General features: G+C 34.5%; 1 protein-coding gene across 4 annotated transcripts in view; it reads left to right on the top strand.

Moving 5' to 3' along the window:
• The window catches only part of PPARGC1A (PPARG coactivator 1 alpha), a 739,677-nt gene that overhangs the window by 323,680 nt on the left and 391,909 nt on the right, over window positions 1-24,088 (top strand). Inside the window, exon 1 of one of the 4 annotated variants that reach the window (XM_051963882.1) lies at window positions 13,158-13,217. The exons of the other annotated variants lie outside the window; for them this stretch is intronic. The gene's annotated coding sequence lies outside the window, so the exon portion shown is untranslated. Of the gene's footprint in view, window positions 1-13,157; window positions 13,218-24,088 lie in introns of those variants that run through there. 4 annotated transcript variants of the gene reach the window in all.

Genomic DNA, 24,088 nt, shown 5'->3' with positions numbered 1-24,088 from the left:
ACTGAATGTTTTTATCTCCTTATTTCTTTTTATCTTGATGTGGATCCATTAATTACTACTCTTTGGATCTTGCCATTTACCAGTTGCTCAGTTAATCCAAGTATACTATCATTTAGATCACATTTCCCCATCTGAGTAATGGAAGAGATTTTGTGAAAGATTTTGCTTAAAATATTTAATGTTCTCATCTTGACCTTAATCTGATTTACTCATCTAACAATTTTGCTGAAAAAGGAAAGGAAAAAGGAATAGTTTTTATTTTTAAGCCAGATATGTTTTTATTGATTAGGGAAACAAACCCTTCTACCAAAACAGCTCTTGAACTGCTGTGCAAAAATGCACTTTTAAGCCTTGAAAAAATTGCCTAGGGTATCCAGGAACCAAATGTTTTGCCAGAGGTCATATCAGTTACCATGTCAAAGACAGATCTTTGGCCTAGGACTTCTTAATTTCAAGATAGGGAACTTAGAAATATTTAACTCAGCTTCTTCATTTTCCAAAGTGTGAGAGGTTTAAGTTACTTGGTCAAGGTCATAAGGTTATTAACACCAGAACTAGGATTTGAACCCAAACCCTTTGACATAGATGGAGAGGAGACTGGCAGTCATTCTGGATGGAAATGGGAATTAAATCTGCTAAATGTGCTTAATATCCAGGGACAGGGAAGAAACTGCTTTGGTAAGAGAGGAAATCACGAAATTGGTTCTGGCTGAAAAATATGAACATAGGAGACCGGGAAGAGATGGTGTTTGGATGCATGGCTGGGTTGGATGTAGTCTTAAAGTAACTTTATCTCTTAGAGATTTGGGGGCTGGATATGTTTTAGGGAAATATAAATGAAGTGTTCAGGATGGACTGAAGGTGAATTTCCAACAACGGATGATTTATATGAACTAATGCAGAGTGCAGTGAGCAGAACCAGCAGAACAATTTATACTGTAATTTGCTATCATAAAATGGTGAAGAATAAAATGAGCTAAAGGAGGAGAACAATGCACAAAATGATAATAATGCTATAATCGCAAACAACTTGGAAAGCTATAAGAATTGTCATCAATATGATAACCATACATTATTCCAGACAACCAAAGATGAATAAGAAGAACAGGGTTATCCTGGTGCCAGACTGGATAGCACTCAAGAGCTGATGGTTAATTTTTAGAGTTAGCATTTACACTTCAGAAATCAACAAACATTGTAAATAAGGGCTTGATTTATTATTTTGTTGATTGTCTAGACTGAAGAATTTAGTAGAGAAAAATGTTAATAATGCAGTTGAAATTTAATGATGTTTTGTGCAAACACACAGGCGCGCACACGTGTGTGCGCACACACACACACACACACACATTTTTCTTTTCTGTAGAGATGGTTGTTAAATATTTACCAGAACACCATTGCTTATCCTCTACCTCTTGATACAGAAGACTATTTGTCTTCTACCCACTTACCTTTTTTCCAGTCACATATATAGCAAAAATTGTCCCAAATTGACCCTAATAGTTAGAAATTGATAACGCTTTTAGAATAGGAAATGAATTAAAAGTAACTTCAGTTACTGACTGATGAAATAAAATTCTCTTCTTGCTTGTACTGTTGATTTCCTAGCTATTGATTACATAATTTATTTTTATCTGTATCTATTTATTTGTAAGGATGTTCTGTAGCTGTTATGCCTTCTGTGAATTATTGATTTATGATTATATATTGATATATCACACACACAATGCATTATAAATATGACAAATATGTTATATGCAGTCAATGAGCAAGTTTGTTTTTCTTGACCATTACATTTTTGTTAAAAGAAATTTGTTTTTCTTTTCTATTTTCATCCAATTGGGTAGGGAATAGAAGGGAGAGAAGACACGTTTCTATTAACTAAAAAAATATTAAAAATAGAGTTTGGGGTGTGTATGGGCTATAGATGTAGAATGCGGAATGCATTCCCAACTAAGGTCACTGTTATTATTAGTTTTGCTTAATTGTTTGTTTCCTTACAAATGACTTCTCTGAAGTAGGTATAATTTATAAACATCTGTGAACTTTAAAAAAAAACTCATTAATAAAACTTTTTTTTTTTAAATTTAGGATGCACTGAAGGTGGGAAAGACCAGAGATAGACCCTTTAGAAGAGTTTGGAAGATGATTTAGATAAAAAAGTGACAAAAGCTTAAATGAGGATGGTAGCTTTGGAAATAAACAAATATTGTTTAGTTGTTTGAGTTATATCCAACTCTTCATAAGCCCAGTTGGGTTTTCTTGGCAAAAATACTGGACTAGTTCACCATTTCCTTTTCCAGCTCATGTTACAGATGGAAGCAGGCTTACTTTAATGGAAGGAATATTATTTTTAAATCTATGATTATTTAATTATTTTTATGATTTCAATTCCAATATATTTGTGTATAAAACCAGTTGCTTAGTGTACAAGAGTAGAAGTGTTTATGACCATAAGGAACAAAAAAAACATTAAATGCTGCCAAATGAATTGTTTAAAAAAATATTTTTTCTACAGAGAATGATGCGTTGATATTTTCATTGTTTGTTTTCTACCCACTTACCTTTTTTCCAGTCACATGTATAGCAGGAATTGCCCCAAATTGACCTTAATAGTTAGCAACTGATAACTATTTTTAAATATAAAATGAATTAACAGGTAACTCTTCAGTTACTGACTGAAGATGAAATAAATTCTCTTCTTGCTTGTACTGTTGATTTCCTAGCTATTGATTAAAGATCAAAATACATAATTTATTTTTATCTGTATCCATTTATTTATTTCTAAGGATGTTCTGTAGCTATTATGCCTTCTGTGAATTATTGATTTATGATGATCTCTAAAATGGCTTCGTCCTAATAGTTTCAGGTATTCCACAATTCTGAAAGGTTTTAGAAGATATTCATTCATTCTATTACCAGTTGATGACTTACAACAAAGTAATAGTATATTCCTACATTTTTTGTAAAGACAGGAAAAAATTGATTTAGCCATAAATAAATAAGTCAAATTCACAAAAGCCAATTTGTTTTTGTCATTTTCATAACTTGCTTAATAATAACACGCTACATTTTATATGATGCTTTGTGGATACTAATTGCTTTCACATTATATGAAGTCATTTGCTCAGCCCAACCACCTGGTGAGAAGAGGTAGGATAACTCTAATTATCTCTATTTTATTGGATAAGGAAATTGAGGCTCAGAGATATGAAGTTACTGAGCCAGGGTCAGTCAGCTAGTAGTAAATGACAGAGAAAACACACATCTAGCTCTCTAATACTACAAATATGCAGCATTTTTTTTTCTCTTTGTCTGCATTGAGGTATCATGCTGAGATTTCTGGGATGGCAGGTCCCAAGATTAATGCAATGTTTCATGAATGTTGAACATTTAATAAATACTTGTTGACTGCAATTCCATGTAACCTTAGAAGCTATTTAGTTCAACTCCCTCAAATGAGGATCATAAACCCCAGAAAGATTAGATAAATTGCCTGAGGTATTAAAAGGTGGAAACCAGATTCAAATCCAGACACCTCTGACAAAGCAAAAACTTTACATTAGACCCTGCTGCTTCTTTCCATTATGTTTTGGTGTGTGCTTGACATTTCAAATAGAGTTTCAACATAATATTCACATATTACTAAGTATTTTCCCCTCCATAACTCTAAGGTATTCATTGGGATTGTATTTCTATTCATCATTCAACTCTTTCTTCCTTTCCACCACATTTTTTTTTTGAGGCAATAGAGGTTTGAGTGACTTGGCTAAAATCATTCAGCTAAGTTTTGGAGGCTGGATTTAAACTCAGATCCTTTTTACTCCAGGGTCAGTGTTTTATCCACTGTACAATCTACCTGCCCCTCCACCACATACTTTCAATCCAGTGACACTGGTCTCTTTGCTATTCCTCAAACCAGACACTCCATCTCTTAGTGGGAAGCCAATTTTTTTGGCTCTCTCTTATTCTTGAACTCTCCTTCTCTTAATTTTCCCCTATCATCTTCCTCAATTCCCTGTAAAATTTCCACCTTCTACAGGAAGCTTCTTCTAACCCCTCTTAATTCTATCCCTTCCCTCTTACAATGATTTCTATCCTCTAGATAATTTTTCTTGATACATACTTGATTGCATTCTCTTTCATTAGATTCTGAGCTACTTGAAAGTAGAGTCTGTCTTTTACTTCTTTTTATTTTCCCAGCACTTAACATAGGGCCTGGGACATAGTAAATGCTTAATAAATGTCTTTTGACTGACTGATTGACCAATTGTTAAGGACCATGACTGGGTGAAAGGGCACGTCAATTCTCCTAGAGCCTCTGCAGCTGTGAACTATGACACTTCAGGGAGTTGTGGGGCAGCCTTTGCTGATACAGGTGTTGCTTGTGGACTGGAAATGAAATAAATTGGAGGCAGAGGGAAGAGGAGAGAGGTCAGACAATGCAACGGTCTCTCAGTGGGGAGGTCAGAGAACAGCAACTGCCTCTCAGTCTCCTTGTATCATCATCATCCATTCACAAGAAGAGATAACAATTCCAGGTACTGGTGTCTGGATTCTGGAAACCACAAGAGCAGTAGATAACAACCAATAGATAGAAGTTTCAGGGAAGTATATTTTAGATGGTATAAAGAAATACTTCCTAACAATTATAACTGTCCCAACATGGAATGGTCTATACTGTGAGAGATGAAATTCCCTATCAGTGAGAGTCTTAAAGTGGAGTATTGTTGACCATCTGTCAAGACTTTGCATAGAGGGAATTTTTGCTCTGATGGTAAGAGGTATTTGAGAGAACCTCGACTCTGACTCGGAAAAATCTTTCCCACTGGCCCTATAGGGATGTCATAAGACTTTTCACTGTTCATTCCCTTGGATCAAAACATGGCCAGCTTCTTCTATTTATGGGAACATTTGATTTGGGAGAGAGGGATTACTCAACTAGTCATTGTTAATGTCTTTACACTATTTTCTATAATTGAATGTTTTGATTTGTCAGGTAAGTACGTGGAGGGAAAAAACCAAAACAAAATACAAGCCACAACTTTGGATGTGCAGCCGGAGGATCTCAGTGCAAAATTGGCTCTATTGTTTCCTAATTTTGAGCTTAAGCAGGTGATTTAACTTTTTAGGATTGCAGTTTTCTTACCTGTCAAGGGATGAGATCAGATTAAAAGATCTTTAGGTAACTTTTATTTACTTAAAAAACTTTATTCATCTACATAGGTTTAACTTTAAAAGCATATTGATCTGATTTTTTTTCTCTTAAACTTTTATAAGGAAAAAGGAGGGGAAGGAATGTAGGGAGGTAGAATTTTGGTGATTTTAAAACAATATATCAATAAACAGTCATTTAAAAATAACAAAGACATTTAAAATACTTTATATTTTAAATAACTTTCCATATAACATCTCTCTGTGGTGGACAGACCCTTCATTCTCATCCTCATTTCATCAACTGGCTTGGAGAGGCAGTTAGCCTCTTGTCCCCAATAGGACATTTCAGCAAATATCTTTGAATATTATACTGCTAAGGAAGAGGAATTATGCTTCATGCATTTCACTCAATATCACATGATGTCATTTCAAGAATATATTTTCTAGGTCAAACTTTCTAGGTCAAAGCTTTCTTTTGTGTAACTCTCTACAGTGAACAAACAAATGCTTTGCCTGCGAGACTTGCCCTATCTTTGCCTTTATCTGAGGTGAGCATGAGCTATTGACTTGCCTTTGCCCCTAATTGCCCTTTCCCCAGCCATGACCTAGATATCATTGGGAGAACCCAGAGGAAGATTTAGCAGGGAGTCTTTTGCCCAAATTTATGTCAGTCATCCCTTCTGCTTTTCCTTTCTGGCTGGATGATGACCTCTCCACCCTAGCCCTGCAATACAACATGTAAACTCCTCATTCCTTTCTTCCCCATGGTGGTAGTCGAGCATCTACCAAAGTGCTCTTCCCCGACACCTCTCACCCCACTGCTGGGTCAACATGGCTACTTTAATGAGTAAGAAGTCACCAAAGAAATCATTTGAGTAAGATGAACGACCACCAGTCCTTTCTTCTTCCCCCCAAATCTATCTGCCCTATCATATACCCTAACACTATGCCTCCCAGATTACCAGGGGCTGCTCTCTCTCTTGTGAATATACTAATAAGACCATCGCCCCTTTCTATTTATCCTACATCTAAACCTCTTGTGTATATCATTTTTCCAAATTGAAATATCTTTTGGAATTGATGGAATATGTAGATAATCTATTTGTCTCATCAGGATTTCTCACAGTGGTTTGAATATAGCACAATTTAATAAATGTTCATACCTTCATTCATGAAATGACTTCATCACTTTGCCTGAAAGCACTATAGGAGGGTAATGTGGTAAGAGCACCTCGCCTCAGCCTTCAGATTTCCTGATATCTAAAAGAGGCTATTGCTTTAAATGATTTTCTGAAATCCCTTGCAACTTTAGATCCTAGATCTTGCCTTCTTCCATCTTTCAAACATCTGGGTTTCATTTCCTCATTTCTAAATTCTTCATCCAATCTTGATATGGTAAAAAGATTATAAATACCAAATATTCCATCCATGTGACACAGTGGAAGAGCTTTAGATGGCCTTTTAAAATCAACTTTGGGGATTACCTTTCGACCAGAGGTTGGCCCGTGTTTGTATGACCTGCCTTTCACAGAGAACCTTGGGGGAAGTTTTCAGGCTATGATGTGCTGTCATATATGAAATGTAGATTTTTGTCATTGACTTTTTTGGAGATTGTCCTAGGAAGTAAGAAATCTGAACTCTAAAGTTACCTACTCTAGTCAGTCATTGTTTTTATTACTACCTCCTTTTTTTCTCTTAGAAATCCTGTTTATTTATTTTACCATTTTGCGTGTGTGTGTTTGTGTGAAGTGGATGGGAATGATCAATTGCAAATAAGTAATAGTAACTTATATAAAAGAAATATATATGTATATACATGATGAAATAGTAAATTATATAACTATATCAAAGGAATATAGAGAAGTGAGAAATTATTGACAATTTTGGGTAGTCAGCAAGGCTTGTGAAGGAGATAATCTTTGAACGTGGCTTTGAAGGAAGTGCAGGATATTGCAAAACAGAACTGAGAGTATCAATAAAAGGAACTTATCACAAATAATTCATTTTAAGTATTTCATAGATTAAAGGTTGTCAAGAAGGGGGCAACCAGCCAATGTTTTCAGTCATATTGCCTAATTAGTGTCTTGGAGATCATGAGTATTAGATTGGTCCTTCTTTTCCAGAAGTATTACAAAATGTCCCCAGTTTATAGCATGTCTTTACAGACCAAACATTAATAGAAAGTATAGAGCACTTTCTGCTTTATGTATTTCTATGTGGTTAAACATTTCTTTGAGCATGCTCAGAAGACCATCTTTCTTCTACATCCAAGTTTTGTCATCTATAATAAGCATCTAGATAAGTTGTCTTAAAATGCTCACTTTGCTCTTTAATACCTGATTGTCCTCTACCTGTAGGATCTTTGGATTGTATGAATAATCTATTGAAGTCCTTACCAAATTTAGATCCAATGATCCTACTGTCTGCTAGTTCTTCTCTGTATTATATGGTCCATAAAAAAAGAAATGTAAGCTTTTTCAAAGAAAAAATATTTTGTGTGTTATTGAAGATCTACAACTCTCCCCTCTCCTAATCTGGAAAATATGCTGCTGCATTTTGGAGCTTTTTTAAAACGTGCAGCTTTTCATGATCTAAAACTTTGTTCCCTTAAACAGTAGAGGATATTTGTAGCTTTGATTATCAATAGTGATATCATAGATGAAATGACTTTTAATTCATTGTGCTATTCTGACACATGTAATGTTAAAACTATTTTAAGAGTTTTGAGAGGTTTTCTTGAAGGTATCATTCACATTGTAGTTATTTTGAGAATTTGTATAACACTTCACATTTGCAAAGAACTTTGAAATAATTTATCTTCATTGTGGCTCAATTCTGAACAGAAGCTTATAGTAATGATTAGTCAGTTCATGTCATGTTTATAATTATAATGAAAGGGTTTTTTTTTAGCTCATGTGAAACTCCTTGTCCTTGATTCCAAAGTTCAAAAGATTGCCCATGAGTCACTATATTCTTTTCAGTCAGTGCCCTTCCTTCAAGACTTAATGAAATTAGAATAACTTGGAAATTCAAGCATATTATCACTCTTGAGCACTAATGATGCCAATTAAAGAAGGAGAACTTATTTCAAACAGATTCTTCATTAAGTTCATAGACGTGTTTAAAAAAAGATTCTAAGGAGTTAATTTGCTAATAGTTCTTTGTGTTTGTCATTGTCAGTTGAAGCCTTTGGCTCTTCCATATCCACCATACATTTTATACTTAACAAATGTGAGATTTAAAAGGGAAAAAAAAGAATTTTACAAGTATAGACTAATATTATTATGTGATTCCTCATAATTCGATGAAGGGAACTGAATTATATTGTATATTGCAGATGAAGATGACAAATTGTAGAGGGTTAGGACATTTCTTTTTTCCCCAAAGTATAATATTGCTGCATGATCTCTGCTGTAAGAAGAGAGAGAAGCTGACTCAGAGCTACTTTTTTTTTTCTTTTCTATTTTTTTTCTTTTAGAAATCACACCATTATTGGTTTACTAAACCATTTGGAAGCATTTTACCTAAATATCGAGTCTTCAATATCCCTTTATTCAATAGAAAACCTTTTTAAATGAAGTGTTTATATTGAAGCAAATTTTCAGCAGTCAAAATGGAAACTTTAAAAATACATGTAAAACATACTTCTCTGAAAACACTCCAGTTTGAACAAAGCAGCAAATTCGAAAATGTAGGATGAACACATTTCAATTTTACCACACCCTGTCTTCATAAAATGTGTAAAAGTCATCTATTTACTAGGTGTTGTTCACATTTTTTAAAAGGAGAAAATTTTTTTTAATGTTCACAAAATAAAATTACCATACTGGTGCTCATGTCAGAAATGCATCTCTTCATACTTGAATAGTGATCAAATGGATTGAGCTCTTTGATGATAATCTATATCACCACAGCTATAATCAGGAGATAGTGATTGTCTCATGTAAATCTAATCCTTGTATTGGATTGTTCCGCAGCCTTCTCTTTCTCCACTTTCTTTATAAAACCATCTGTAATCTTCAATTATACTTTCATATTCTCCAGAATAGTATTATATTAGGAACTGTCCATGGTAGATCTTCCCATGCCCACCAATGCAAACCCTCTGGAGTGTCTAGAATCATTGTCCAATATAATGGAAGGTCAGCAATTGGCCCATATGCGGAGGATGCTTCTAACAGATTTCTTTCTGCAGTACACAGACGCCATTCAATTATACTGAGACAACATCACTTCTCAAGAATCCTATCAAAGAGGAGACAGGATTTCCAGCATCCAGAATTTTCTTCTTTTCCATATTTACTCTATAATTGCATTAATTTCATCCTGGACTCTCTTTGTCTCAAGGTTGTTCTCCAATCACAGACTTTTGGAGGAATGTTTTGTGGCAATTGTTCTGATAAATGATGGCTTAGTTAATAGCTCTTTCTATAAGTTTGTATATAGATATATCTATATGTGAATGGATCTGTGGGTGGGTATGAATGTGTGTTTGTGTATGTGTATGTATGTACATGTAGAATTTAAAAAGTTGATCAGGGCTAGCTAGGTGGGGCAGTGAATAGAAAACTGTCCTGAAATCAGGAAGCTTCATCTTCCAGAATTCAAATCTGGCCTCAGGCACTTACTATGTTATCCTGGTCAAGTCTCTTAACCCTGTTTACTTCAGTTTCCTCCTCTATAAAATGAATTGGAGAAGGAAATGCTAAGAAAACCTCAAATGGGGCCATGACAAATCAGACACAGCTAAACAATAACAAAAGGTAATTCTGGCTGACAAAGTGATAAGCAACTAATAATATTGAGGAGAGCACGCTGGAACTGGAGCTCAAATTAGCAACATTGGGAACCCTTAATATTCTGACACTGTTAATAATTAGTTGTATGTCCTTGAAAAAGCTACAAAATTTTTATTTATAGGTATAAAAATATTTTTGTATTTTAGATGGTTGTTGAAGGCATCGTACCATTGCCAAACTTCCAGAAATAGTGCTCATGTTCTTGATCTTCACTTCTTCTGTATACATTCACTTATCAACCTTTTGCATTTTGCATTCAGGAATTTCTTAAAACTGCTCTTTTGGAGTTCATTCATGCTTTCAATTGACTTTCCCTGCTTTGTGTTCATCCTTCTTCAGTTCTCTGAAACACAGTTTTCTCTCCTCTTGCCCTCCATAGTGTACTGTTTTGAGGAAGATTTTGTTCCTCAATCTTAAACTAATGCTTTATTTTTAATCCCTCTAAAGAGTTCATTTCTCCCCTTAGTTTCCTGTTCTCTGTGATTTCATCCACTCTTTTATGACTTTTTAAAAAACTTCTTTAGGAATGGGTCTCAAATCTGTATCTTCAGCCACCAAATAAACTCTGTTTCCTCATTTTCAGCTTTTAGTAGGACAACCACAAAATTAAGTTCCAATAAAATATAAATAAGCATTATGGTATAATAGATCATTAAGAACTGAGATTCAATTTTAACAGTCAATAACTTTTTTAACAATTAAAAAAATTAGCAATTTTAACAATCAATAGACTTTTTGGTAAGTTCTAGCTCTCTGGCTTTAGTTTCTGTTACTGAGAAAGTTCATCCACAATAGGGAAAAGAATGTCAGCTCCTCTCACAGCTACTAATAGGGAGTTACTAGAGTTTTTGAGTGGGAAGGAAGAGTGACATTGTTAGACTTATGCTTTAGGAAAGTGGCTAAGATAGCCGAGTTAATGGAATGGAATGGAGTGGGATGGGATTTGAATCTGGGAGGCCAATCAGAATAGAATGGGCATAAGATGGTAACAGGGGGTGGCAATATCTATGAAGAAGACTCACGTGAGATGTGGTGAAAGTAAAATGAGGTAGTTCATGGCCCCAGTTTGATTGGGGAAGGCAAAAGAAAGTGAAGGGTAGAGAGGAAATTAAGAGTTGAAAAGGGACTCCTCTTGATGATTTTTTTTTTGTTTTTTAGTGAAATATGGAAAAAGATCCTCAGCTGAGGCGATGACAAGGTGGGTGGGTCTGTGGGAGATCTGAAGGGAAGTCGCTAAAGTTCACAAAAACTGTTAAAGTGAAAGTGATATGGAGTTAATTAGAAAAGCTGAAAAGCATTGCTTCACTACATGAGTGTCCAGTTGAAGAGTGATGTGGATAGATCACTGAGCCTGATATTAGAAAATTCAAATCTGCCCTTGGACATTTACCAACTATTTGATCCCGATCAAGACAGTTAACCCGGTTACCTCAATTTCCTCATATGTCAAATGAACTGGAGAAAGAAATGGCAAATCCAGTATCTTTCTCAAGAAAATTCCAAATGGGGTCATAGACATAGCTGCAACACCAAATGAATGAAATAGAATTTTGTTGTGTGTCCAGTCAGATGAATTTAATGATTTTTCTCTAGTTTTGTTCAGAATAGGAAAGTGAATAGGAGTTACAGTAAAAGTTGTGGGGGATAATCCTGGGGCTGGAAGGCCAAGGTTATCAACATAAGGACTCAAAGAATTCCATTGGAGAGGATAATGTAGCACTGATCTAATTTACTTATGAGTGAAGATGGGGATGTTAATGAGTGGATTCAGTACAGAGTTGATGGCCTAAAAAAGAAATGAGACATATTGAAGGTCATGGAGAAGACTCAGAAGATCAGGGATTGAAAGGTAGAGGGAAATGTGAATGAACAACTGATTATGATCAGCAAAAGACATTTCTAAGTTCATGAATGTGGAGGCAGGGCAGCTGTGGGTGATAGAATCACCAAAAGTGTGACCTTTTCTATGTGTATCTGAGGTGGGATAGTGGAGTAAGTGATGGGAAAGGAGTTGGGGGGGGGAAATCAGAGGTTAGGCTGTTTGAGAGAATGGCAGTGTGTATGTTGCAGTCCCCTTGTAAGAGAGTGGGTGTTGAGGAGAAACAGAGAAGCACCGAAGTCACTGAGGAAGGAGAGGAAGAACTCTTGGAGTTCTTCTTGGAGTTCCCTTTGGTTTGATCCAATAGCAGGCCAGTCTCCTCCCAGTTTGATCACCAGCTTGTCAAATGACTCTGGGGAAAATCACTTAAAAAATTTTAGACCACTGTTTCTAAGTCTGTTGAGAAGTTTTAATAATGCATTTCCATGTCTTTTTATATCAAACTACTTCTATGAAATCATTGTTTTAAAGTTCATTAACCTCCATTTGAAAAATTGAAAAATTGGTTTGAAGTGTTATTGTTTTTATAATTGAGCCATTGTGGTTCAATGAATAGATTGTTGCAATTGGAATCAAGAAGATGTCAATGTAAATTAATCAGCAAATATTTATTTATCAACTCAGTGGTGCCAGGCACTGTCTTGGGTACTAAGGATCTGACACCAGAATGAAACATCCTTTACCCCAAAGAACTTACAGTTTTGGGAGGAATACAGCATGTCCCTACACCTACATACAAAACCAATGAAGCAATGAATTCTGTCTCTCTCTCTTTTTTTTTTTTTTTTTTTTTTTTGGGTGAACTTATCTAGTCTGACTTATTTTCCTCATCTGTAAAATTGGGATACAAATATAGTATAATTATCCTGTGGGGCTCTGCAAACTTAAAATCCATCTTTAAATGCCATTTATTATTAACTATTCAAATATTTAATTCCTAATTAGCAATATGGTGCTGTTTTCTAGTCCTCTAAAAGATCTTTGGGATCTTTTAGAGTTTTCTTGGCAAAGATACTGGGAGTGATTTGCCATATCTTTTTTCAGCTCACTTTATAGATAAGGAAACTGAGGCAAAAAAGGGTGAATTGACTTGCGGAGGATCACACAGCTAATAAGTGTCCAAGGCCAAATTTGAACTCGGTACTCCTGATTCCAGGCCTGACATTAGTCACTGTACTACCTCTTTGCCCTAGTTAGCCATATAGTCTCTCCCTATTCGCCGCTCTTAAGATCCTGTCAAGCTAATGTGATTGCTTTTTACTGAAGAAAACTCTATAACTCTTTCTTTGCTTCAGATGGTCACATCTTTAGATCCTGAAGGGAGAGATGCAGCACGTTCTCTCAGGAGTCCAAATGCAGCAACAGATTTTGCCTCCAAGCAAGTAAGATATGCCGTACAAAATCCAACTTTCTTTCACAAGCCCTTTCTTCATTTGCATTTTTGATGGCACATTGGTCATTTCAGGATGATGTATCCTGCAGTGAGAGAGTGTCATTTGAAAGAGAAAGCACTTGCCAAGTTCACCCATGCTTATTCTGCTTCAGCTCTTGCTCTGGAAAATATTTACTGGAAGTTCATTTCTTTCTTTTTCTCTCCCTAGTTACTTCACCTATCTTTCCTTGTTCATTAGTCCAAGAAGGAAGGAATTGGACTGATTGTAACAGTAATGGCTTGCCTTAGGATTGGTCTATGATATCTATTACCTCAGGAACCAATCATACTTACTAAGGACACTTGAGGACAGTTCCAGCTTCACATGCTTTTAGCTCTGTTGATTATTCCTAGAAATTAAATTACTTATTGGTGGCGAGTTGAGTGAATGGCTGCAGAATTTTATTCTAAGGTTCTTAACAATTCTCAGACTTCAGCAGAATCTTCTGTTTATCTCATGTCTATCCTCCTTACCAAATTTTGCTTTTTTGGAGAACATTTTGTAGAATTACATTAAAAATCCTCAGGAACAAGGAATTTTGCCTGCCCCTAGTTTTTTTTTTCCCAATTCCCTTTCTTTCCTATAAGCATCTTGGATCAGCATCTTCTGTTGACCATAATGGTTATTTGGAGCCTGTGCCTAGTCATTAACTTTCCCTGGGAGCTCTCCTGACTCCTATTAGTTCCTGTGTTATCTGGAGAATTATTTAATATAGCTTGGGAAAAAAAGGAGCTCAGTTGCTTTAATTTTTTCAAAGCCACATTAAGGAGAATTGGCTCTCAGTTTCCAAAGGCAAGTTCCATAGTTGATTATAGGGTCAACCTTCACTAACATGCTTCAAGGGTAAATTTATAAGGTAATGAGCATATATGGACATGTTTTCACACAGTTGCTTCCAGACAAAGAGAGAGGTTGCATTTTTTTTTTTTTTGGTCTCTTACTTAGCAGATGCTATTTTTAGGTCATTGGCAAGTAACGCAACTCTTGTTTCGAATATACTCCTGGCACTCTTTTCAGGAATTTTAAGATCCATTAATGATCCCTAAGGGTATCTGATTAAGGTTAGGTTAGTTTTTCTTGTCTTCTTCTTTTTTCCCCTTTATCCTTAATTATTTTGATGATTATATTAATTCTGAAGTTTTTTTTCCCCTAAAGTAAAATCATTCAGTTTGCATGTCATTAAATTTTGACACTTTTGTGAACAAATGAAATGTCTTATTGTTTTTCTGGTTACTCTGATTATTGAGTTCACAATCAGGTGACTGGATCCTGACACTTCTGAATGTAGTTCAGCTTCATGGCCGTATCTTTTTCTCTACCTGTTTCCTTAGCATTTGAAGATGGCATTCATTTTATTCTTTCTTGTATTGATGGTTTAGACATCTCTTGCATAGCCATCTTCTTGTGGTCTTCTGTCTCGTGAAGCCAGTTAGCTGACATATACAACATAGGCGGTTTTGGACTCCTGACTCTCCACATGATCCTCCAGGTAGTGAGCTGATGCTTAGTACGCATTCTCTTGGTACATTATGATCCTGCAGAATTCTCAGATCTTCTACAAAGATAAACTTGTTTTATGAAGAGTCTAGTCAAATCAAAGCTTCTTAAACTTTGGGTTGTGATCCATATGAGGTAACAGAACTGAAGGTGGGGGTCATGAAATTGTAATTTATTATCAGTAAACACTTGATTTGTACGCCTATGTTACATATCCATATAGTCAGGGTTATGTAAAAATTTCTAGGGTGCAAAGGGGTCATTAGTAGAAAAAGTTTAAGAACTGCTGTCTTATATTTCAGAATTGTTAGTTTGAGGAGAGCTACCACTCAGGTTTAATCCTTTGGATAGTTGAGTTGTAATGGAGCAGAGTTTTACAGATTTTTTGATGCACCCACTCTAACATTTAGGCTTTCAAATGAACACTTCCCTCGTGGGTCTTTGGGCATGCAATTTGTATAAAGGCAGTATCTTAACTCCCACATGGAGGCATATGAACCTTCATGGACATTCAAAGATGAGATGTCATGTTTCCACACCGTGTTTGAATGAAAAATAGCAAGTTCTTAACATAAAACTAAAATAGAACTTTATTCATTTTTGGATTTCATGTATTTTGTATTTCATGCTCTTAAAGATTGTTGCATCAAACAAATGGGGGGTTTTCTTCCCTTTCTCCCTATTTATTGTATACTGTAATTTAACCTCTGGCTTTTACTCTGACTAGCTATGCAATTCACTCTTTTGATCTTTCTATAACTCATACAAAGTAGTTTAAAAAATCATCATCTTAGAACTTGTGGCTTATAAACAAAATTGCTTATTCTTAAACAATAATCTTACAACCTGTACTTTAAAAATGGACTCACTAGACTGTGAATTGTTCTTGAGTTCAAATAAAGGAAATTTTACTATAAAGCTTCTCTTAGTAGGCGGAGAATTAGCCTTGGAGTCAAGACCTAAGTTCAAGTCTATCTCCTGATGTGTGAGCATGGACAAGTCACTTAAGCTCTTGAAGACTTTCCTCATCTGTGAGTTTTTTACAACAATGAAATCAACATCCTAGTTCCTATCCTTATCCTTTATTCAGCCAGCAATAAGCAAATGTCTTTTCTTGCAGTGTACTGCCAAGAATATAACAAGTTGAAAGAGGTGCTGGACAGAGGCCACAGAAGTACCACAGATTAAAGGAACAATTCTCAAATCCAATAGTCTTGCTTAACCAGAAATCCATACAAGGGCTAAGAGAAGGTGAAATGTGGTCTTATGTACACACTAAGTAAGACTTTTCCTGTATATATGCTCTACTTATTTATTCCATTTTTAGGAGTCAAGCAGATAGGCAGCTGCGAATTTCTTGATTGTAATCGATGAGAAACATGATTAACCATTTCAATGGCAAATAACCATGACCAAGAGATCCAGAAGAGAATGGTAATCCTAAGAAGTCGGGTACATTCTAAAATATATAAGCTAGAATTTGGATCTTTTTCAGATCTGGGATCTGCAAAAGGGAATATTTTCTCAAGTGATTAGCCTAGTTAATTTCAAACTGTATTTATTATTGGAGTAGAATTAGTAATAATCACATGCCCTAAAACAAACTGGTCTAAAGGATTTGTTGAACAGGAAGCTCACTCTCCTTTTTTGGTCTTAATTCCCATTTTGAGTAAACAAGTGTATATTCTGTATACCCTGATGTATCTGAGAGAGTCTTGAATTTTACTATTATTGTACAAATTCCCATTGTTCTTTGCTTTGGATTCTTAAAACTTGTAAGGTCCTGGGATTGAAAGATTCCCAACTTACGATTTATTGAAATATGCATGTTTTCTGTGAGATTGTAGGAAAAAAAACAAACTCAGAATTTAGCTATTTTATCATCAGTTTGGAATATTTTATATAGATGTAAATACAGATTATATATGTATGTATATCAATTTCTCTCTGTCAGTTTAGAATTATTAAAATGACAAAATAGTTGTTATAAAAATCTTTTGATAAAATCTACAGACAAGCTTTGCCTGTACAAAGAGAATACTAGCATCTCTTAACTCTAGTATACCTTTTAATAAGCGTTCTATCTTCTCAACATCTATACTTTGCTTTGACAAAAAAAAAAAAAAAAGCAGTGATGCAGTCTCCACAAAGCCCTGATAAAGTTCTTACATGAGTTGGAAAGGCTTTTATAAACATTAAAGAAATGGTTGTTTCCATAGGTCAGTTTTCTTTTTTCCCCCATGGAATTGTCAGCTTGTTATGCCTTTGTTGAAGAAGAGAAAAAAATATTGTTCTATTGAGCATCATTGGAATCTGCCATAGTCTTTGAAAGGTACTTCAGGGAAAGGATCTTGAAAAAGCTCTTTGCTTGTACACACTGATCTCTAGCTTAGCCTTTGTTTATGACTGAGAAACATTTAAGATACCCAGAGATTTTTATCTACACATGGACAGAATCCAGGAATATTAGCGGATCCTTTTGTTTTACATAGTCTTTATGTCTACACATGTCACTCCTTTCCAAAGTTCATGAAACAATGTACTCAAGTTGTACTACCATAGAATTGGAGAGAAAGTCTGAACACAAAATTTAGATTTACCTTCTCACTTGGGCAACTCAATTCTTCTTTGTCTCTGTCTGTCTCTTTCTCTTTTCCTTTCTTCCTTTCTTCTTAGTCATTGTTTATTCTGTTTTCTTGGTTCTGTTTAAATTTTTTATTTTTCTTAAATATACATACATACAAATACACACAGAGTTATCCCTTCCACATTGTTATTTTCCCTATCCTGGCTTTGATATATCATGAGTTGGCATAAGAAAGTAAATGGAAATTTTTTGGGGGGTGTTGTGGAAGTCACACATGACATGCAAAAGCTAGAAAATAGCAGAAAAATAGAGAAAATCAGAAATGCATAAAATATATGCATAGTACTGTGTAATAGCAACATATTTTATCTTTTAAGACCTAACTAATTCAGATTTCTTTTCTAGTACAAAAGGAGGATCAAAGTATTATGGGTATTTTCCAGATTATTATGTGGAAGAGATAATTGTAATTATTATATTTTACATTTATTTTTGTTATATATCATATTTTAAAATTTATATTAAATTGGTCTTTTTCTATTTTTACTTCTGACTTAAAGACTCTTACAAATGCAATTGTCAGATGCTATAGATTTATCTATATTTCATATACATTTATCCACATTCCTATATATGTATATATGTATATATATATATATATAATGTGCACATATTAATGCCCATCTTTGTGTGTTTAACAATAAGTTGTAAATCATAAATGTTGATAGCCCTTATAAATTCACTTAAAAATTTAACTATCACCTATAACCATAGATTTTGTGAATTGAAAGTAATGTTTCTAGAGATATAAAGGCACTTACTAATGTTCAGTATCTATTTGGAGTCCCTCCCCGAAAACATTGTCTGAATTGTCTTTTCTCTTTGCAAGCTAAATACTCCCATTATTCTTAAGTATATCTGCTTTATATGTTTCTGGGCAATAGGTGCCAACGTTTAGTTATTTTCTCATTTAATGATCATCGTAAGATTTGAGGTTTCTGTATGAAAATTACCCAGGACCCCTCCAAATAACACATGCTTGCCAACCAACTCTTAAATATTGTGAGGGGACTCCCTTTGCTCTCATTCCTTCTCGGATCAAATCATTAATAAACACTTTTACTCTTGACAGGCCCGGATAAGTTTAAGAACTTTGTCTCCTGTTGTGTTTAAACTATTTGATGACAAGTACGCCTAAAGAATCAACATATCGACACCCTCCTCCAAGCTTATATTAAATTCTGAAGGATTATTCAAAACTGCACCATGTTGTGAGCAATTAAACCCTTGAAAGGCAAAATAAATTCACTCTCTGCACTAGCAGCTCACCCACGACTTGTATCTTGCATCAGAAAATTTTGAGTTCTATTACAAACAGATGAATTTTAGCTCAGACATACTTTTTAACATGTGGGAGTGGCTCCAGGAGGTTTCTGCAAAATATTGCATGGCAGAGAAGAAAGTAGAAACCAACTATTTTAGCATTATGCAGGTTAGGACTAGGATAATGAAAAGCAAGGCAAAATATCTCTAAAATGAGTACAGAAGTTCTATCATATGAGTAGAGGAAAAATGTCCACATAAGGAGAGGTATATCTTTATGGACCTTGCTACTCATTAGGAGAAGGGTTAGACTGTGGATTTTAATGGGGGCCTATATTAATTATATGAGTTTGCGCTTTATATTTCATATTCCCATGAATTTTTTTTCCATATATGAACATTTCTTAAATTCCAGGAATAATTTTAAGAAAATCACTGATGTGGATTCCATGATGGAATCATAATTTTCACTATACCTACAATAGAATTTTAAATCAGATTAATTCATGGAACATTCATTTTAGTGAATTTCTCTGAAAGAGAAAATGTTAACTTTGGATCACTCTACTGTGACACTCAATGGCCAGTCCAAAGCTATATCAAAGTGAAATTTGATGAACTGAGTTCCAAGTTGTGGACTTAGAAATGTAAAAAATATATATGAAGTAGTTAATAAAATTCCATTAGCTTTGTCTATTTTTCATAATAGATTTCATGGCTCTGGTCAGAATGTAAAGTTCAGGGAGAAAAATAACAATGATATGAGTAACCCATATGCTAAGAGCATAGGTGTTTCTTCTATGTACAGTTCTATGCTCTTCCATTTTTTTGTCCTTTCCTTGTTTTCCTCCCCCCAGTGATATATTCAGCCTCCATATGGCTAATCCAAATTTGTATCGATTAACAAAAAAATTTTTCATTGCACATATATTCAAATGATACTGAGGCCTGTATTTAAAATATGTGTAATATAAAATCTCCTACAAGGAATAAATTTACAGAATCTATTATATATAAGTGTAATGATTAGAAAAATAATAATTTGCTTAATTTACTTTAAAGTAGATCTATTTTAAAAAATAATTGCTTTTTATTTTCAAAATAAATGCAAATTGATTGAGACAAAAGAGTGATATTATGAGCAAATTAGAATAAAGGATAGTTACCTCTCAGATCTGTGGAAAAGGAAGGAATTTGTGGCCAAAGAAGAACTGGAGTTCATTAATGAATACAAAATAGATAATTTTGATTATAATAAATTAAAAAGCTTTTGTACAAACAAAATTAATACAGACAAGATTAGAAGGGAAGCAATAAACTGGGAAAACATCTTTACATTCAAAAGTTCTGATAAGTCTCATCTCTAAAATATATAGAGAATTGACTCAAATTTATGAAAATTCGAGCCATTCTCCAATTGATAAATTATCAAAGTTTATAAAGAAACAATTTTCAGATGAAGAAACTAAAACAATTTCTAGTCTTATGAAAAGGTGCTCTAAATCACTATTGATCAGAGAAATACAAATTAAGACAACTCTGAGGTACTACTACATACCTCTCAGATTGGCTAAAATAACAGGAAAAGATAATAATCTCTGTTGGAGGGGATGAGGGAAAACTGGGACACTAATACATTATAGGTGGAGTTGTAAACTGATACAACCACTGTGAAGAGCAATTTGGAACTATGCCCAAGGGCTATTAAAATATGCATACCCTTTGATCCATTAGTGTTTCTACTGGGCTTGTATCCTAAAGACATCTTAAAGGAGAGAAAGGGACCTGTATGTGCAAAAAAAAAAAAAAATGTTTGTGGCAGCCTCTTTTGTAGTGGCAAGAAACTAGAAACTGAGTAGATGCCCATCAGTTGGAGAATGGCTGAATAAGTGATGGTATATTAATATTATGGGATATTACTGTTCGGTAAGAAATAATCAGCAGGATGATTTCAGAGAGGCCTGGAGAGACTTACATGGACTGATGCTGAGGGAAGTGAGCAGAACCAGGAGATCATCGTATGTGGCAGCAACAAGGTTATATGACAATCAATTCTGATGGACGCGGCTCTCCAATAATGAGATGATTCAAACCAGTTCCAATGGCCTTGTGATAAAAACAGCCATCTACACCCAGAGAGAGGACTGTGGGAATTGAGTATGGAGAACAATGTAGTATTTTCACTCTTTTTGTTGTAGTTTGCAAGCAGTTTTTCTCTCTCATTTTTTCCTTTATATTTTGATTTTTCTTGTGTAGTAAGATAATTATATATATATATGTAGGCTGATATTGGATTTAACATCTTTTTTTTTTTTTTACCATGTTTAACATATACTGGAGTACGTCCCTTCTGGGGTGGGGGTGAGGAAGAGGGAAAAATTGGAACAGGAGGTTTTTTACATTACAGGATGATCTCCTGGTTCTGCTCACTTCCCTCAGCATCAGTCCATGTAAGTCTCCAGGCCTCTCTGAAATCATCCTGCTGATTATTTCTTACAGAACAGTAATATTCCATAATATTAATATACCATCACTTATTCAGCCATTCTCCAACTGATGGGCATCCACTCAGTTTCTAGTTTCTTGTTAATGTTGAAAAATTATCCAGTCATATATTTTGAAAATAAAAAGCTTTAATACAAAATATGTAAATATAGTTCTCAACATTTGCCCTGCAAAACCTTGTGTTCCAATTTTTTCTCCTTCCTTTGCCCTCATCTGTCTCCCCTAGACAGCAAGTAATCAAATATTAAACATGTCCAATTCTATATATACTTCCACAATTATCAGGCTACATAAGAAATATCAGATGAAAAAAGAAAAAAAAAAGAGAAAGAAAACAAAAAGCAAGCAAACAACAAAAAGTGTGAAAATACCTAGTAGTTATCCACATTCAATCCCACAGTTTTGCCACTGGGTGCACATGATTCTCTCCATCACAAGAGTAGGGGTATTGCCTGGAATCACCTCATTGTTGAATTACAGATCTATTTAAAAATATATTGGAAATGCAATGAAAAATCTTGTGACATTTGAAATATGGAAATACAATTGCTGATTGAGGAGCACTGTGAACATGCAAAAACATTTCTTTTATCTCAAAGTTACAACTTAATGTATAGCCTTGAAGCATCAAAATGAAGAAATGACAACAGGGTTCATTTATAAACATTTATCTGTAAAATTACTTTACAAAAAAATAAAACACAGACCTAGACACAGGAATGTATATTTAAAGATGTTGTATCCCTAACATCAGTGCAAAGAATAGGTTTTGATCATATATTCAAAAAAATTTAATGGACAACTTCTATTTTTAGCCTCTTTTCATGTGGTTTGCTTTGTCTATAACCAGAATAACAGGATCTTGGTTAGAAAGGAAATTTGGCAAAATAAAATGATGTTTTTCATCCTGAACTTCATCATTCAATAACTGAGTTTTTATTTTCTTTGAAATAAATAGCTCTTTTTTTATGCTATGGTTGGTATCTTTGTCATGTGATATGGGCCAGAGACAATATTTGCTTTGACTCCCCTTATTGAATAAATAGGTTTGGAGCTTCTGCTTTGGGTTCTATTGGACTTCTGCTTGACCTAGCAAGCCATTGTAACTCTTACTAATATGTTGGGAGAATAGTGATTTTTTCCAGTTTGATTGTATTTTGAAAAACACATTTTTAACTCAAATGTAATTTTGGCAGGCACATTGATCCAAATGATATGGAATCCTGTAGTTAACAAATAAATAAAATATTAAATAATAATAATAATAATTAATAATAAATAAATAATAAATATTAAAAATAAGCCCTTAGAGCCAAGAGATATTAATCTTGATACTAGAATGAATTTGTACTTTACTAACCTTTACAAATCTTGATTATAAGCTAAAGTTTAGCCCACTCGGTCTCCCCATATCTGATGAAAGCAGACAATTATGAAATCAAGCAATTCCATATTCCAGGGAGGGACACGCAATTATCTCTGCTGCCAAATGAATAAACTTTCAAAAGGAAAATGTCTGCCGGGTCCCAAATTGTACCAATGGTGTACAATGAAACTCCTTTTAAAGGAATACCTGATAAAGAAATAAATCGACTAGAGTAGTGAATTTACTTTCCACTGAACCTATGCATTTGCAAGATCTCTGTATTGTGCTTGCAAATAACATTTATTTCTGTAGTGTAAATATGCAAGAGTTCATTTTAATAAAAAGTAAGTCCTAAAATAAGATAAAACCCATGACTAGACTTGCATTTGAAGATTTAGAGTACATTCATCTGCTGGTTTTCGGTATAAATATTCATTGGTTTAGTGCTCTCAGGTGTTAGAACTTTTAATCTGCATTCAGATGGAGGTACTTTAATCAGAGAGTTCATAAAAGTCTGCAACTTTTTTTTTTCCCTTTATAAAAAATAGAGTAGTAGATAGAACAGAGGGTAAGGCTTCAAAACAAGTCATCCAGCTCAACTGCATTGCTAGGGGGAAAAAGTAAACACCAAATGCCATTTTGTACCCTAATATCAATATTCTATTAAAAATAAATCTCTCACTCTTAGACTGAAAAGTCTCAAAAACCTGTCACTTTCCTGCAGTCTTCAGAGATGACTGATAATGGATAAAAAAAAAATCCCATAGCATCTGTTTACCATGCCCTCTCACAAACTGTTAGCAATGTTTTAAAATGTCAGCAGTAATGTATGCATGTGTATTAGCTGTTATAAAGTAATAGTGGCCACACACCAGTAGGAACTACTATAAATTATACCGGTCAGGTAAACAAGGGACCGGAGGAACATATTTAAAGTACCTATTTGCCTGATTTAAAAAAAAATAATCCTGGAAATGAATGGCAGCGTTTAGTTTATGAGTACTTGGGGAAAAGCCAAAGATCCTGCGTGGAGCTTTCAATCATGGGAATGGTGACCCTCCAAGAGTCTGAATTTCAGGTCACTAAGGAAAGGGAAAAATGAGTTTAGACGTATTTTTGCGTATGAGGAGGTGTCCTATTCCTTTCAGCAAGCTAAGTCAACACTAAGAAACCTTTGAGGTAAAATTGCTGACTAGAAAATGTGATTGTATGGAATTGTTAAGAGCTGCTGTATTTCTGAAGAATTCTGTACCATTTAGCTACTTTGAAAGGAGACGCTACATGTTGCCTCAGCAGTCTGCGAAACATCCGGCTCTCTTCAAAATGAACTTTTACAGAAGTTAAAGAGTTCATCTACCACAAAGCCATAATAGGCTCATAATTGGCTTTGACAGGGCTACTTTTCTGTCATGGTTGACTCACTAATTTGCACTAATTAGAAAGGAAGACCAGTCTGAATTATGGAAAAGACTAAATGTTAGACTGTTTGAAAAGAAACACAATTTTATTATTTCCAAGCACATATATAATGAACTAGGTTCT

The sequence above is a fragment of the Antechinus flavipes genome, chromosome 6, assembly GCF_016432865.1.
Source record: "Antechinus flavipes isolate AdamAnt ecotype Samford, QLD, Australia chromosome 6, AdamAnt_v2, whole genome shotgun sequence".
Taxonomy (NCBI): domain Eukaryota; kingdom Metazoa; phylum Chordata; class Mammalia; order Dasyuromorphia; family Dasyuridae; genus Antechinus; species Antechinus flavipes.
This window is presented reverse-complemented; position numbering and strand designations above follow the sequence as displayed.